The sequence below is a fragment of the Meleagris gallopavo genome, chromosome 14 (genome assembly GCF_905368555.1).
Source record: "Meleagris gallopavo chromosome 14, MGAL_WU_HG_1.1, whole genome shotgun sequence".
NCBI classification, from domain to species: domain Eukaryota; kingdom Metazoa; phylum Chordata; class Aves; order Galliformes; family Phasianidae; genus Meleagris; species Meleagris gallopavo.
Genome location: NC_139417.1, coordinates 9,150,684 through 9,168,342, shown reverse-complemented (window position 1 = coordinate 9,168,342; position 17,659 = coordinate 9,150,684). Strand labels below are relative to the sequence as shown.

Genomic DNA, 17,659 nt, shown 5'->3' with positions numbered 1-17,659 from the left:
ATCTTGTTCAGGGAATCAGGTTTTCAAAGGAGCACAAGCTCTTGAAAGGCCTTAGAGGAGCAGATGCTGGCTCTCTTTTGAGAACCTGGCCACCAGGTTCCCAGTGGGAGCTGTTGGACTGAACCAGACTCTCTTGAAGTTTTGCCCTGAAAAATAAAAATGATGTTCTCTATGGAAACTCTGTGGCTTGTCAAATTTAGGGCGCAATTCTTTCAGTTGCTGATTACTTCTGGGAGTGTTGCAGGTGCTCTGAAGCATACACCTGCAGGAGCCCCATGCGATGCTCACAGGGGGATGTTTCTTATGGCTCTCCTCTGTTCCACTCGAATCAAAGCAGGTATGTCAGCAAGGAACATACTGCTTCTGGGGGTGAGGGAGACAAGGCACGGTTAACCCAGAGGGCTTACTCTCTAGGGAACATTTGTTGGGTTGCTGCCACTGCTGTAAAGTAGTGTCCTGGGCATTTCATTAAGTATTCTTCATTCCTTGTTGCACGAATTCAGCCATCAAATTAACAAATAAGGGTCCTGGAGGAGCCACCTGGGGCCTATTGCGAAAGCTGGATGCCAGTAAAATCCAGTTGCATATTGCAAAAGGGAAAAGACCAATAAGGAAACAATAACAGAAAAGCTCTATTAAAAAGGCATATGGATACAATGTTGCTGGCCCAGTTAATGAACCTGTTATATTCAGTAGTGCAATAAAATCCAAAGTAATTGCAAATGAAACTTAATGCCTTGTAAAAGAGTCCAGCTCCTTTTTGAAATGAAGGCCTGATCCAGCAGGAGGTGTATGTGTGCTGCACAGCTTAACTCGTGTTTTAGGAAGCATCTGAATAGCTGTGGATGATGTTGAGGTTGTTTGAAACGTGCCTGCTTTCTTAGCCCAGCCTTCTGCAGGAGGATGTGGAACAGGGCAGCGCATGGAGAATGTGACCTCGACCGTGTGCGTGTGGGATCCTGCATACCCTGCTCTTCCCTCCAGGCTCAGGAGTCACTTCAGACTGATGCAACCAGGAAGTTGTTGAGGTGACGGTAATTTTTTTTCCCCCTTTTCTCAAATACCTTTGTTTCACTATCATTCTAACTGGATTGGAGGCCTCAAAGCCCTGCAAAAGCAGGCAGAGGAGTCCTTCCAGCCTTCCCTGTACACATAGCCTTTCTTCTTTACTTTTTTACTACCTGTCCACTTCAAACAAACTCCATTTGTAGACAGAAAATAGATTAAGAACCCCATGATTTTCCTGTCTATTGAAGACTTTGGATAGTAGCAGTTTCTGTAAGTAGTAGGGATGAATCCTGATCATCTTCATTCAATTCTCAAGCTTACTTTGTGTGAATAAGAAATAGATGTAAGGGAGAGGATGTGCAGCACCACCATTTTCTGGTGAGGCTAGTGATAATTTCTTTGGTGATTTAGTACCTGGTCTGTGGGATTTAAAGAGCTGCGTTGAGAGTTTTAGCTTAATTTTAAAAGCACATTTCTAGTCCTCATGTTTGTGTAAACTCCATCCCCCCACCTAATTCAACTTGGTTATGCCTAAAAGACTTGGGATCCAGAAGGCAGAGAAAAATAACACAAGGCTGGTTGTTATTAGAAACAAACACTACCACCCATTCCCCAAACTGATGGTATTTGAATTCCTGAGTTTGCATTGCTGATTTGGGGCCAAGGGAGCTGAAGGCAGGTAGAGCCTGACCCGCATCAGATTACAAGCTGGAACCTGGTTGTTTTTCTTGACAACAAACTGAGCCTGGTGAAGAACCCACTGCAAAATAATGGGTTGAGCAAGGGCAGAGGGCAATAGGAGCCCTCAGAAAATCCTTCCCACTTTCATCCGTAAAACTTCATTTTTCAGGAGAGATGTTACAGTCCTGCAAAGGATGCCATCCCCCCCCTCCTCCTTACTAATCAGGTTTTCATTTAATTTGCAATGCTTCGTTTCCCCACATGAATTGGCTATAGCTGGTAAATAAAGCTGCGAATGGCCCTTTTAAGTTCAAATGATGGTTCTAGCTGCACATTCCTCAGTTAAAAATGTGCAGCATCTTTCTTTCCTGGCATGCGCTAGCAGAAGTCATGGGGGGCAGTCAGAGGAATAGCCTGTACTTTCTTTATTGTTGTTCTTTCCTTCCTCTGATGGCATGAGTCAGGGATACTGCTGGTCTCTGAAATGGTAGTGTCTCCAATCCAGCAGTTACTCTGCCCATTCCATTGTTTTACTGAGCTCTGGCAGGCTATAAAGTTTATCTTGAGCCTGTGTAGTTGACAATAAGGGACAAATTTCTGAAATTCTAGTGGGAATTCTAGGGAAAGCTCCTTCTCGCTTTCCCCTCTTTGAAAGGAAGCAATCTTCTCCAGCCCAGTTCTTTCCTTACGGGGCTGGGACTGGATTCCTTTATTGGTTTCCTGTGTTAAGCTGGGTTTCACTTGGCTTCTGCCAAAGTTCTTGCTGAAACTGTTCCAACGCTTTATCCTCACAGCCGCACACACTCGTGAATTCCTCTGTGTCATATGTTGGTTTAAATCCATGCAAGTCATGGCACCTCTCAGTCTTCACCCCTGTGAAGTTGTGCAGCATTGAAATGGAGGTAAGTGCAAATAGATTCAAGGTGGGGAGCTTTCCTTCTCCGGAAATAAGAGATGGAGGCAGTGAAGTTCTGTGCAAAGGTGCTAGGGCTTCTCAGTAGTTAGAAATACGACTGTCCCTTAAAGTTGGATGCAAAATCTGCTGAAGTGAATGGAGAGAGTTCTGCTGATGTCAGTGAACCCTGGATCAGTCCCTTCCAAAGCTGCAAGAAATATGGTCCTAATCAGATGATGCAATTGTGGCTAATTACTCATATATTGGCAGCTGGATACTATAGGGGCTAAAAATAGGTCTGAGCATTTATGCAGGACTCTAAATACGAGTTCAGGTCTTTTAGAAGAGCTCGTTAGGAGAGGGACAGATCCTGTACTCAGGAGGGCATGGCAGCAGTGAATATCGTGTGTTTTGGAAACTCAGCCCCTTTGTTTGGTTAAATGAGAACACGGGGTATTTTTGGATCTGGCTCCAGCTGTAGGTGTTGAAAGCTTGAAAGCCTATTTCTGAACAAATTTTAAAGAATGCCTCCCTTTCCATTTCAGAACTGAATTTTGCAAGGTGTTATGTTCCTTCAGCTGCTTTTGATAGCACTGAAATGGCATGGAATATTTTAGGGCCATATGTAGAGATAGTCGAAGGCCTGAGGACCACTGTTGGCTTTGGTTATTTAGATGAAGGATACGAACATTTGAGATCACTTTAGAAACAGCAGGCCAGCCAGCAATTTCACATCTAGATCTTGATTTGAACTGCGAAACCCCAGCAAAGTTGGGATATACGATCCCAAGACTGGGGTTGTCTAAACATGGAAATCGCTCAGAATTCAAGTCAGAAAAAAACAAATGTGAAAACACTGACTAAATGCAGTGGTCCTGGGTAGCTAATGTTCCCACCCAAGAGTTCTGGTATGCTCAGGACACAACCATTATCAGCTGAAATACTACCTGTCTTGTTGCAGCCTGGATTTGGTCTCCTTGCCTGTGGATTAGACGTAAGGAATATAAAACAAAATACATGCACAAAACCCTTGTGTTTCCTTTGCAAATTCAGGCTGTGCACATAGTTAATTCTTTTCATGTTAATCTACACTTACAACCCGATAACAAGTTAGAGCTTTCTTCTAATCAGGCTTGATTAAATTTGGAAGATTTCTTCCCAACAGGAGAACCCTTTCTGCTTTCATGCAGTAAACATGATTTTGTGCTTTCTGTATTTCTCTCTTTTTTTTTTTTTTAATTTTTATTTCAGGAATTCTTTTATTATTATTATTATTATGAATAAGCTAGTTTTAAATCAATTTCAACAGCTGGAATTAATTTTCCTGTTACTGACTCTTCACTTGGGCCTGTCACAGAGCGGGAGGCTTTCTATTAGCATAAACATAACTGAAAGCTCTGGAATTTGCATTAATGTACTTTTAACAAGTTGACAGTCTTTTGGCACGCGCTCCTGAGATCTGAGAAGCAAGGGAAAAAAAGACTGTATTATACCTTACACTGGCTGGATTGTAAGAAACTGTCAGGTAAAACCTCAGGTTTCTTTTCCTACTGCAAAAATATGGGACAAAGTATCCACTCATATCCACTCATAAGCAGGTGCATATATCTGACAATTTTGCAAAGTCCTTGCTGCTCACTCCTGTCCTCTGACAGAGAATGCTCATGACTCAAGCAAGATGTTTTGTTGTTATTTAGTGGATGTGGAACTCGCAGAAGGACTGCGGAGGTGCTGAGGGTGCAAAATATTTCTGCAAAGTTTTTAAGGGGTCTCAGGAAATGTTTAGCTCAGTGAAAAGGGCTGTGGATCCTTTGAAAAGTGGTCCAAACCCTGCTAGAGACATTGGAAAATGTTAAGTGAGCTGGTCCTGCAAGCCCCTTCTTGCCTTGAGGCAGGCAAAGGGCTCAGCATGGCGATTCTGCTCACTTGTGACATGAGACAATGATTTTTTGCCTTTGTTTAAACCAAATAATTTCAGTGAATGACTGAATCACTAAGTTTGGAAAAGACCCCCAAGATCTAGTCCAACCATCAATGCATCACCACCATACCCACTAAACCATGTCCCTAAGTACCGCATCTATTTTCTACAAGATGTCATCTTGTCATCATGTCATCTTCTACAAGAGAAGGCCTTTCTTCAAGGTCTTTTCTTTCCATTTTTTCCAGGTGAGGGTCTTTCCATCTATTTCTGTCTCCTAAGTGGCAATGAGTGGTGTTTTGAATATTTCCCACATTAGTCACAGGACCAGCACTCAATTTCTACATAAATAGAGGCTGACATATTTGTAATTAGGAAAGAAATCACTTTCAGCTATTGCTTACGTTGAAGGTGTTACAATGTTTGTGAAAAATGTACAAGTCTGCATCAAATTTGTGTGTGTTTCTAGTTATATTAGAAAAGTAGGCAGAAAAAGGTATTTGGACCGAAGATCAGACTTGTATCAGTTGCCATGGAAATAAAAGGAACACAGAAAATTGAGGGAATCCTTTAAACTACAGGGTATTCTAGATTGAGTTCTTATTTGACTGTTTATTTAGGCCCTACATTAAGACAAAAATGTGCGTATAGCCAGCTCCTCCTGCTGGATCCAGAGCAACTATTGGAGCTTTAGAGATATGGCTGATGCTGGCCTCAGAACAGAGGAGAGGAGGCTGGGGAGTGCTTGTGATGGTGCTTGGCTGGCTCCCCCCAGTTCCCCTGCTTCATGCTCACACAGCAAGGCCAGAGATTTGGAAGGGCTGTGGTATTTATCTGCTTCAGGCTCTGTTCTTCAGGCTTGCCTCTTGAGTTTGGAATGACCAAAATGGTACCCATTAGGTATGGAAATGACGAACTGATCTGGCTGACACTGGAGTGATATGACACTGCTTACAGGCAGTCATATGGTAATGGTTGTGCTGCTGGGAACAGTCTGCTAACAGCAAAGCGTTTGTAAATAGCTGAAACCTGACTGAATTCCTCTGTCAGCTCAGGACGGAATCCTTCTGCCACTCCTCTTCTTGCCTCTTTGCTCTTGAACCACAGTGAAGTATTCTGTGAGAGTGTCTCCATGCCCACCAAACCCTCAGTGCCACATCTGCATGTCTCTCTTCCCTCTCCCAGGCAATACAAGTTCTTACCTGGCCCCAAGGCCACTTGCTGAGAGCAGGAGCAGCCTGCCCAGCTCCGCTTGGCTGAGATGCTGCTCTCTGTTGCTTCAACTCATGAAAGGCACTTGAGGTGCACCTGCTCAGCTGTGGCAGCCACATGTATTTTCCAAAGCTAGCTTGAAATCTAGGTCTAGGTGTTCCCCTGGCTCACAGAGCTTCATTGGAGAATCACAGGTTGCAGTCGCTGATTAGAGTACAAGGATTGATCCTTGGAGAAGGGCAACGGGCCACTTCTCTCTATCCTCCAGACCAAAAAGTCTTCTAGGAGGTTTGTCTCCAATAAGCCTTTCGAGGAAACCTGTTGTGTTGGTATAAGTAGTTCACAAAGCAGAGAATGGGCTGCAAACACATGAGAGCTTTACCCACCTGTCTGCTTTGTGTCCTCCTTTGATTTAAAAAGCAGGCTTTTTTCTTTCACAAAAAATGAGGTTTCTCCTTACCCCCCCAACTCAAGCCATGCAGCCTTGAATCATCCCAAATGCAAGGGAAGGGATAACTGCCACATTAGTGACCCAGCAATGGGGACCTGGTGCCTCTGCCAGCATTGACCTCACCAGCGTCAGTGGAAAGTAAACATCAGACCCTGGGCAGGCGACGTGTGGGAGCCGTGGGCAGGGGAGTTGAGGGCTGGGAGAGCTTTGCAGTGATGGGAAGAGGAGTGTGAGAAAGGGAAAAGGAAGGGTGTTTTGGTTTAGAGATACTGTTTGCAGCGCTGATTCACCAGGCTAATCGGATCTTGGTGGCATTTCTCTTCTGGTATCTGCTTGGAGAGTCTGTCACTGTTTTTGAGAATTTATCTTTCTCATCAGAGCTTGGGTTATGTTGTTTTTTGTATTTTTTTGGTCTTTTTTTTTTTTTTTTTCCTTCATTCAATGCCTATAAGAGGAAGGCATCTGAAAACAAAATGTCCTTTTCTCATAGCTGAGTAGGCCTGAGGCCCCTTGTGCTGAGGAATGGGGAGCGATGACCAGTGCTGAACCTTCAACTTCTGCAGCATGGAAAGAGGGTTCAGGGATTAGTTATGCCAGCTAAAACGTCTGCTCCAACCCCTGTCGTATCTGTTGAATATCTGTGAGAGGGGGACTGATGGGGGAGCGTCTGATTAAAGAATATTGGCTATGCAGGGATCCTTCAGTGAGACTTCTCCATAAATAGCACTTGTTGCTAACTTAGCCTTGCATGTTTACAGACATTGGTGTTAAAATATGCAAATGAATTGAGGTATTTGAACAACCAGTGAGTATCTATTTCATATTACTGTTGAATGTATGTATTAGAGACCTTTTAGTACAATAGATGAAGGTTACAGCCATCACAACTACATCCCAAACATGGCTGATGTGGATCCAGCCCCAGCCTGTTTCTTAGACAGGTTCCAATGTAGAGATCTAAGTTGTTATTTCCAGATGCCTGACAACTTGCATTTCTACATTTTTTGAGTGTCTACTATCACAGAGTGCCTTATGATGCCTCTGTTCTTGCTGAGTTAACACTGTAGCCTAAGAAGACTCATACTGGTTTCTAAAGCCTGATCTTGGAGTAAAACATGGTTTGTTCTCAGTGTCTTGTCCTAAGTTATTGATCTCATCCTCCCTACTCACTGATCTCTCATGTTCCAGAATTGAGTACGTCTATTCTTTACTCATCTTGTACTTTAGTGAAGTATTTTCAGCAGCATTCAGGATTAATCAGAATCTCCTGAAACCAAAAGGTGTTTTCCCACTGCTTTCAGGGGGAGCTGTTAGAGCAGAGCTTGGTGCTGTTGGGAATCCTATGCTAACTGACTGAGGAGGCAGGGGAAGGGCTCAAAGGATCTGGTATGTTTCATGGCAGAAGCAGTTTTGGAGGACTTCGGATAGAGGATCCCAAACTGAGCCTGGAGTGCATGAGGAGAACACAGAGAGGAAGACACGGTTAACATGACTTCAAGGAAACCTGTTCACATCTTTGGTGATGGCAATGAATGAATGAAAGATTCAGAACGTCCCTGTGATACTGGGGTGGCCATTTATTGCGGTTAACACAAGCGTAAAATTGCCATGAGTAAAAAAAACAAAAACAAAAAACATCCTGTTGTCCAGAAATATAAGACAACAGCATTGGCAAAGAGGGCCCATCCTCCGCAGCCCTTCCCCTCATGACTCCTCCACACTCAGGAAGTGGCAAGGCTGTTCTGTGTGGCCAAAAACAAGGCAGCAAAACTCCGGTGAAAAAGGGAGTTAGAGCTGATCGGTAAGCCATGGGCACTGAACATCTCTCAAAAGATAAGTCTCTGATGCTTGATTCTTTTTAGTCCTTTTGGAGACCGTGATAAGGAGGCGGCAGTTGCTTTGTCAGGGTTGCTCACGCTTTTTTGCACACTGTGTTCAGTTGCTGAACTTGTTCAGATAAGACAAACATCTAAACTCCATTTCCGGAGACACATACCAGTCTTTACACTCAGGCGATGGTTATACCAGGGGTGGGCTCCCGGAGGCAAAACTGATGTCAAAAGCCTGTGAGAAGGATTCTCTATAGCAGCTGGTGCTTTTGCATCTCTTCTGCTCGAAAAGTGGAATCCAGACTTTCCAAAGGCACTGGGGTGTTTGGGAAAATGGACTGCCAGCATCCCACTGGGAGCAGTGGGGAGGATTGCTTTAGGACACACAGGATTCCAGTTACTGCACAGTGACAAATTGGTGTTGACTTGTCCTAAGCAAGGTGCCCAATTTTGCTGTTTTTCTGCACTGAAAATTGAGGTACTTCAAATGCTGTCTAGAAATCCTGCAAGGAGAAAGGCTGCTGAAAATTAGATTCAGTGCCTTCTTTCCTTGCCTCCAACAGATTTCAGCCCTCAAAATATCTGATCCCTAGAATGTGCTCAAAGTGCTGTCACCGCTGCGTCCCTCAGAGATGTTCCTCCCCATGACCCTGCAGAGTGCTCAGCTTAACTCTGGTGGGCAGCAATTGCATCACTTATGCATCTCATCATCTAATCCCATTTATAGCCCAAGATGCCAATAAATTTTAAAAACCTGCAATGGAAAGACCTATTACTATGTCATCTAGGCTACAGTTCTGTCAGTGTAGGGTTATTCAATTAGCTGGGATACAAGTCATTAATATGGCCTTTTTTTTTTTTTTTTTTTAATTGCTACTACCAGAACAGCGATTTAAGGCATTTCTGAATTCCATTGACGTTTCCTTTCCCTGCCAGTTGCACAGGGTCAAATGCTGGGCCTAAAGCATGTGACTTCTTGATGTCTGCAGCAACATCAAATCCTGTCCTGAGATCGTCTTTAGGAGGAGTGGATGCACAGACCCCTCCTTTCATGTGCTGCATTGAATTCTCTGATACTGGTAGCTCAGAAGTGCTGTCTAATGGTGTGGATTCCCAGCTTTTCTGCAGTGGTTTTCTCCACTGCGTGGGAGCTGTTTTGGAAAGCAGTGACCTAGTCACGGTGCCAAGGCCTCGGTGTATTTGTGACCTCGTGCTTCACAGTTTCTTCCTGTGTTCTGCTGATGTGCTGTGGAAATTGGAATAACGTGTTTTGCCTGCAGGCAAAACCTCCCAGCCCTGAAGTCTTACGGCAGTGTTTCCCAGATGGAAACGTTTCTCCTGCTTTATCTGTATACACCTGCCAATGTGTAAGTATACCCCTCTGTGCCCATCCATTCTGGTGCCTTATTCCCCCAGGCTTTCATTTTGCTCTTCCCATTCCAGGCTGCCCGCTTGGAAAAGCTGTGTCTCCCTTCCTATGGGAAGCAGCTCCCAGAGCTGCCTGAGCCCTGAGCAGTGAAACTTTGCTGTTTCAAAGTCACATTGACCCGAGTGCTGCAGCAAATGTGTACAGCGTCTGCTGCCGTTGTTTCGCATGAGGGAGCTGCAGTCAAATATTAAAAAGGCAGCAAGAGCATTAAATTATTCGACAACAGAACATTGTCATTCCTCCATAAAACTATTTTGACCTGTAGTTTTCTATGGAGTCCATTGCTCTTAAATGTGCAATGAGAAAGGAAATTAAAAATTAATCTTTATTTCCATCTCAGAAGAAAACCTTAATTCTCTGCATTGAAATTATACTCGTAATCCAGGGTAATAAATTATAGTTTTTAATTGCAGCCAGTCACAGCCAATCACATGTGGATGTCTCTCTTTCTCTCGCTTGCTTTAACTTTGCTATGCAGAAGAACTCGTGGAGTGCTGGAAAAAATTCATGCACATTGACCAAGGCTCTTATCATGTAGCATAAGCTCACAACAACTGGGCTCTGCTCTTTTCTGGCACCCTAGAGCTGATGACCTGAGAGTACCTTATAGGGCAACGATTGCACCATACTCTCAGCCACAGGCAAACGGGTCTATTCAACCATTTCAACATGGAGGTGGTGGTGCAGCATCTTGTTCAAGGTTACGTGCTGTCAGTCAGTGAGCTAGGAACAAAATCTAGATTTTGTTCAACTGGTTCAACTGCTTCTGACTACCAAACAGCGCTCCCCCAAGCAGATACTGGGAGCCAGGATGTGCTGCTCTGGCCCACTGGCTGACTTGGCTGGCTTTAAGTACCAAAGCTCTGATGTTGTGTCTCTTCTTGGGGGAAATAAAAAAAAAAAAAAAAAGAAAAGACAGTTGAGTAATGCAGAGGTTTATTCTCAGAGCCTAATGAAGGGACCTTTGTGTTCTTTTACAGTAGTTGTGTTTTACTTGTGTTGTAGGCGAATGAAATGTCTATTGGTGTTTGACACTGTTGTATTACATATAATGAGAGCTACCTTGGAGTTGGAGTAGCTGACCTTTTTGGGTCCCTTCCAAGTCAAACGGTTCTATGAAATGAGTTTGCTGAGATATGGCATGCTTTTAAACCATAAAGAGAGGCATTTCTGTTCCCAAATAACTGATGTTTGCATTTGTCAGCTTCTTCCAGTGCTGTCTCACAATGTCTATCTGAGTACTTTCACACCTTCTGCTAGATGATCCTGGCTGGCTGTCATCTCACCACTTGCATGGTGGCACTAAGCCAGGGGTTGTTGTCTCTGAGAGCAGCCCATAAAATTCAAATACCTGGGAAGTGCATCTGAGTTCTTTCTTAGCACCTTTGTCCGAGCAGCTCAGCCTTGACATATTTTTTATATCTTTTTTGCTATGTCATATCCAAACAATGAGCTAGACTTGTATAGAGGATTTTAAAGGTGTCTTAGCATTTCCAAGCTCAGCTAGGAGAAGGGAGAGTCAATGGATGGATTGGATTCTTTGGCTGGAGGCAGTAATAGTGGGGGTAGAAGTCTATAGTTTTGATAACAGTCCCTAAGTCTGTTTCCTAGCTTTTTCTTAACGTACTGATATGTGGAAGAGTGGGCATGAGAGAAGGGGCAACAAAGTGACTAAACATCACAGCAGCTGCTGTGGGAATAGAATGTGGTCCACCTGACATTAAAAAGCCTTCTCCAGTTGCACAGTGTTATCAATATATATATTCACAGTGAAGGTTACTAATCAGGATTAACCTGATTAATCTATAGTCTTTGATTTGGAGAAGGCTGTAAGATTTCTGCAGTGTGTGGCCATTTCTCCTCACGTGCTCAGTGTGACTGGTAGCAATGAGGAGAGTGGTGAAATCCATACTTCAGGATGCATTAAAAAGAACAGACAGTAAATCTAGCAACGTTTTTGACCAAGAGCACTTACGTTCTTGATGAGTAGTCCCCAGATTCCAGATATGAGTTTTATGGAGTCTTATTCTCCATTGGCAATTAAACAGAGAGCTTCAGCTGGGCTAAAAGAAACATTAGCCTTGGCAAAGCATCCCTTGGCTATGGCTGATGTGGAGGCCACTGGGAGTTCTGCTGCCCACCCCATATCACCGATGGCGAGCTGTCTGTGGGAGAGCTCTGAATCCTGTGTAGAAACAACAGCAGTGTGCATCAGCCAGGGCTGCTTCTGTCTGCAGTCGTGGGGATGTGGCTGAGCAGCTTGCCCTGGTGTATTTTTATGTTATGCTGCTAACAGTATGCCTAGATTAAAGGTACCTTATGTACACTTACAAATGCTAATCACACCTGATTTGTTTTATCTGAGCTGCTTTTCCATGCGAATTCTAACCCTTTTCTAGACAGGATTCACCGTGCCATAACGAATTGAATTGCTTGGAGGCTTTTTCTGGTGGTCTAGTTGAATTTTGCAGTTAACTTCCTTTCCCTCTGTTTCTACCAATTAGATTTACTTCTTAATGCTTCTTTTTTTATGTTGTTTTTTTTTTTTTAATTTTTTTATGAGCATTTAATCACGAGTCAAGTCTGGATAGCTTTTCCTCTCCACTGTTTTCCCTCCTGAATTGGTTCCTGCCAGTTTTTGGTGGGTTTTATTTTGCTTTTATTCCCCACTTTGTCTCTTAGATATCTACTGATAATACAGTGTAAAACAATTTTGGAGTCTGTCCTCCTAGCTGCTGAAACTGCAGAAGGGCGTACTTGGCGTGCTGAGGTAAGTGAACATATCCTCTTATGGACCACTAAAGAGATCCTTCAATTTTGAATGAGGCAACTTTGTGTGCCAGGAACACGCTCAGCCCAAACATCTGCTTCCCAACACGGAGCAGTCAGAGCACCCAGCAGACAATAACTTGTGTCTCCATACAAACAAGGCTCCTGGAAATTAAATGGTTTATCTCAAGTTATGAGACTGCTGACTGCTCATTGAGAGGTACTTCAGGGCTGGGGAAATAACTGCAGTCCTGTTTGTCATGTCCAAAGAAAGAGTGATCCTGGAATTTATTGTCCTGTGTGCGTAATTTTTGTATCTAGCAAAATACTGAAAGTAGGATTTATGAACTAAACAAACATGTTTCCGGAAGATGCTGGCAGCTGTGTGCCTTGAGCAGCAGTGGCGGCATGGTGAGTATATCTCCTCTGAAAATCTTCTTGTTTTATAGGACAATAAAATTAGTGAATGAAAGCAAAAAGGGAGATATAATGGATCTGGGTTTTAACTAGCGTATGAATCAATATCTCATGAGATCTTGCCTGGAAAAAAAAAAAAGTACTTCAGGAGCAAGGGCACGAAGAGAACAAGGGAAAAGAATGGGAGGGGTGGTCTAGTGACTGCAGCTGGAGGTCTGAGCAGAACAGGGCCTCAGCCAGTGGCTGTAATTCTGTGCTCTGCCAAAGCTTCCCAAGGCACTTGCTGCTTTTCTCTGCACCTTGGTTTGCCATAGTTAAATGAAGACAGTACCATTAGAGCAATGGTTGCTTGGCTTGTGGGCAAGGTGGCGTTTCAAGTTGAGAGGTTCTCTGATGTGTGGGAGTGGAGACCACGCAACATTGTCAGATTTTCCACCCCACCATATCAGCAATTACAAGAAATTATTGATTTCTCACCATTGCATGCTTCGTGCACAAAGCAGAAGATTTTGGTGCCTATTAAGATAGCAATATTTCATACACATTTTCCATTGGTTGGGCAAAAGTTCTTTATGGTTATGAGCTAACCCTGTCCTCACAAACAGCCATAACTCATCTGTTACAAGTTGCTGATTCTTTCCTTTGACTCGGAAGAGGAAAAAGATGTATTTGGCATTTAGAAACTTCCATAGCAACAACAGGAGAGAATAAACATCTTTGATTTTCCTCAGCCCTGGAGACAGGTCAGAAGAGGTCCTTGATGGGGCTGCAGAGTGGTCCTTCAGGCTTGCAGCCACATCGCTTGGTGCTGCCTTGGGTGGCTGGTGGGGGGGGGGCAATGAGGATTGCCTGCAGGGAGGATGCTGCTTTCCTGGGCCCAGGAGCGTTTGCTCAGCCTCCAAACACGTGTGCTATCCAGAGAGATTGTCTGCAATGAATGCTGAGCGGCTCTTCTGTATCAAACACTTCCCACCTTGAAAACTTCCTTGGTTAACTGCTCATTTCTAAATCATTATTAATGTATTTGCACAGGGATTTTAGAATTTAATTAGCCTCTTTTGAACTGCTCTTAGCGTGTTTGTCTAGAGAAACAGAAAATCCCTCCATGACTTGTTTGCTTTCTTCCTTCGCTGGTTTTCACTGGAAGGGGAAGATACCTCTGGGCTTTGCAGGGTTGCAGCCTCCTACGTTGCACGATCCATGCAGGCACTCAGGTTTCATTTGGAGCCTTCTTTGGAGTGTTTCCCTTTGCAAAGCGAGGCTGGGCAGAGCGGAGCAGGGCTCCTGGTGCTCACGCACACGTGCACTTTCCCTCTTGCAAACCACAGTGGTTCTGACCGCTGCCTCTGGTACTGTTGTGTTGGTCCCAAATTGAGGAAGGATGACTAACTTAATCACTGGATAGTTTTGATTTCTAAAATTAAACAGCCTGCCACATGTGCAACGCTGTTGCTGTATTTATGCTGGCAGTTAGCAGGCAGCACCAGGCAGCGAGAGGGACTTCACAGCTGCAGCTTGTGCCTGCACTGATGTGTGCAAGCAGATGTTCCTTCGTACTTCTCCCAGCTTTGTGGATTTGTCTCCTTGTAAAAACAACAGCACTTGTGCTCAGAGAGCTTTCTGGCCAAGCTCTCAGCCATCACTTTGTAAACGTATGCTGATGAGCCGTGGTGCGACTCAGCTGCAGAGATGGAAGGGCTGAGGGGCTGAGCAAAGCCAGAGTGCAGCAAGGCACTGCCCCAACCCAGTGCTGAAGCAGCTGTGGGCTGCAGGATGGCTTCTCTGCGAAGCTGGGGGGCTCTGCTCCCCAATATCGTCCAGGTGGCTCTGCCCCGAGCTCTTCGGTCAATAGGAATGAGATGCCTTTCTCTCACTGTTTGCTTTATTGCTAGCACCGCACGGATTTATTTGGGTTATTGGAGAGAGGAAATAAGAGCAATAAGCTGTGGATAAAAGCTAAGGTGAAACGCACAGAGGTGGAAGGACTTCATTCTTTGGAGGAGGACGGGCTGAGGAATGAGATGTTAGGTTCTATTTTGGTTCAAGCAGTAGTTCCCTGGTCTTAGATGTGTTACTGAGCTTTGTTTTCTCACAAAAGGCCTGGCGGGAGGATCAAGAGATGGAAGAAATTTTTAGCACTAACCAATGAGGAGTTTTTGGGTGAAGTGAAATATTTTGACGTAATGGATTGGATTTACTGAGTCAGTGACTTAGACGTGCTTTCGTTTGGTGTTAAGCAGGTGTTACTGCAAAGCATCAGGGAGGTGTGTTTTGGTAGAGCTTTGTGTGCGTGTTGAAGAGGTGGCAGGAGAAGGTTTGCTTTTCATTTGCAAAGCTTCTGATTGAAAACAAGTGAATCCTTTGGGATTTCTTCGTGAGCTCTATGGATCTGGCAAGTGTATTTAATGGAAGCAGAGAGTGTTCAAGATAAGGTATTGGATGGGGCGCTGGTCTAATACCAGATCTGGAGGTTGGTGGTCCTGCCTGTGGCAGGGGGGGTTGGAACTTGATGATCTTTGGAGTCCCTTCCAGCCCCAGTCATTCTATGATCTGTCCCTTAGAACAATGTCAAATTAAGTAAACCCTATCAATTATGTCTGGAAAAAAAAATTAGACAAGTTTCATCAGTGCAATGCTGCATGCTCTCCTGTCAGGTTGCATGAATGCTGCTGGGGTACAAGGACACTCTGGAGCACCAAGAGATGATCCAAACTTCACAGCCTTGTGCTCTGACCTGTCACTTGTCATCTTCCAGGCATCATCTTCAGCACCTTCAGTGCAGTTAGATTGTTTTTTGAGTGTCAAAGGTGTGAATTTATGCCTAGGGAATTGCTCTTGGGATGCAAGCATGACTTGTAATTATTTTTTGTTTCCATGAGTTAAATAACTTTAAGTCCATATTTGGATTCATATTTTAATGATAGAACTGCAGCACAAAGGAACTGCTGTTTGTGCCAGCAGGGCACTTGGCTCTCTCATTTTTGCTGCCTCCTGTCTGAAAAGGAACGCAGCATATATTGATCCCAGCTTTTAGAACTCGTTCTATTTATGAACCCAAATTGCAGAATGAAGGTACGAAGAACACTTGAAAAGGGGAAGATCTATACGAGAACGACAAAGGGAATAAATTAAAGCAGCCTCCCCTCTCTAATGGGCTGCCAGCTGCTGTTAGCGAGGGGATGCCCCAGTGCCATCTACCTGAGTGATGCTCCAGCATCAGGGGATTTTCTTGAGCACAGTATTGATTTTTGTTACTACATTAAGCTTTTAACTTTGTCAATGGTATTCTTGGAAATCATTACTGCTGTGATGTGCAGCACAAGAGGTGAAATATCTCTGCTGCTTCTGTGTGGGTGCAGTCTGCGATCGCTTCTCTCTTTCTTCCCTTTGTTGTGGAAGCCCCATTCAGCTGATGCACCTCAAGGAGAGCGAGGAGGAAAGGAAGTAAAATTGCAAGCCAGGATGGCCTTGGAACAGGGTGAGAGAGACTGATTTTTTCAACAAATTGGTGACAACTTTTTAAGCTTTCCTAGTGGCTGTGAATGTGGGGTAGGGGGGTCAGAGCACAGTCCAGGGCTGGTGCTTGGGGTCCACTGGGTGGGTATGTGGATGTGCGCTGCAGGGGCTAAGAGCTACATTCAGCATGCTTGAACAGTGCATCTTAACTGAACTCAGCCCCCGGGTGAGCTCAAACTCTTCCTACTTGAGACTGAAAATAGTTAAATTGGGGAGCAAAAGGACAGGAGTGGAGGACTGTTGTTACTGAGGTTTAGGCTAGATCCTAGGCTCGTTCCCTTTAGGCAGAGATTAACATAGACAGAACACAAAGCTGCACGTCCAAATGGCTGTGGTTGTTTCTAATCCATCCAGCTTCCCGTCAGAAGGGAACTGCTTGCAGACAGGAGCATTTTACTGCAGACTCAGCTGTGCTGTGCTGTTAGAAGCTGTTAATTCCCCATCCTGTCTCCTCCTCCTATTGCTCCCTTCCCAATAGCTGTTCTTGGATCAGACTGGCTGCCTGCTCCTTGGGGTCTGTGTGTGAGCCCTGAGGTGTTCCATTTCAGGACAAAGTAAGGCGATTCCTGCCCTTAGCAATCCTTCACTGCTGTGACCTCCTGAGAGACGTGAAGGTCCCAGAGGAGGGAATACCTCATTAAGGAGAGAGCTGATGTCATAGAATCAATGGAATCATACAATTATCAAATCTGGAAAAGGCCACTAAGATCATCAAGTTCAACCATCAACGCATCGTGTGGTCACAGAAATAAGAAATGGCCAAGTGTTATCTGGCTCCACAGTTATTTTCATGTCAGTTCTTTGCAGGAAAGAGAGGTGTAAGGAACCAGGAGGAACTGTCCCATCCCTTCCACTGCCCCAGGATGGAGCCAACTCACTTAAGGTTTGTTTTGGTGCAGGACAAGAGTGTGGGCTCTACTCTTTGCTTGGACCAGCTCTGTCTGCCCCACTTCCACCAGACCCCTCTGCACAACCCTTTGCAACGAGATCAAATGCTGCTTAGGTAGGAATATGTTGTTCTCTATAGTGTCTCCATGCTGATAGCTCTGATATAGCTCTGATGAGAGGTGGTCCAGCTCGTTGCTAAAAAGCATTCTGCTGACAGAATGTATGCCTGGGAGGGTGATGAGCCTCCACCTTAGCAGAAAGCAGAAAGAATTTTCCTCTTCTGCAGTCTTCCCCCCTCCCCCCGTCCACTACTGTGTCAAAACCTTGAGTTTTGTGTAAAGTTGTTAAATAAGCTTCTGGGCAAAATAAAAGATCAAAAGAGGTCTAATTAGCTGCAGTCTGCTTAGGAATTGTGGATGTTCACCTAGTTTTATAAATTGACACTTTTAACATTAAAACTCAAAGCAAAAAACGATGTAATTATTCCCTTTTTTTTTTTTTTTTTGAAGCTTAGGTTTAATGTCTTTATTGAAAATTGGGTACTTCTATGGCATCTCAAGATGCTTTATTCTATCAAATCTGGAGCAAGTCATTTTTCATTTTGGATTGTAATGTGGTATAAATGATAAGAGCCTGATTCAGA

The 17,659-nt window shown here is 44.2% G+C and overlaps 1 protein-coding gene across 2 annotated transcripts in view; it reads left to right on the top strand.

The window, feature by feature from the left end:
* Positions 1–798: 798 nt before the first annotated feature.
* LOC116217170 (uncharacterized) overlaps positions 799–17,659 on the top strand; it is a 26,607-nt gene continuing 9,746 nt past the window's right edge. Inside the window, exon 1 of one of the 2 annotated variants that reach the window (XM_085236155.1) lies at positions 799–1,028. The gene's annotated coding sequence lies outside the window, so the exon portion shown is untranslated. Of the gene's footprint in view, positions 1,029–2,189; positions 2,592–17,659 lie in introns of those variants that run through there. The other variant, XM_085236156.1, reaches the window with a different exon arrangement.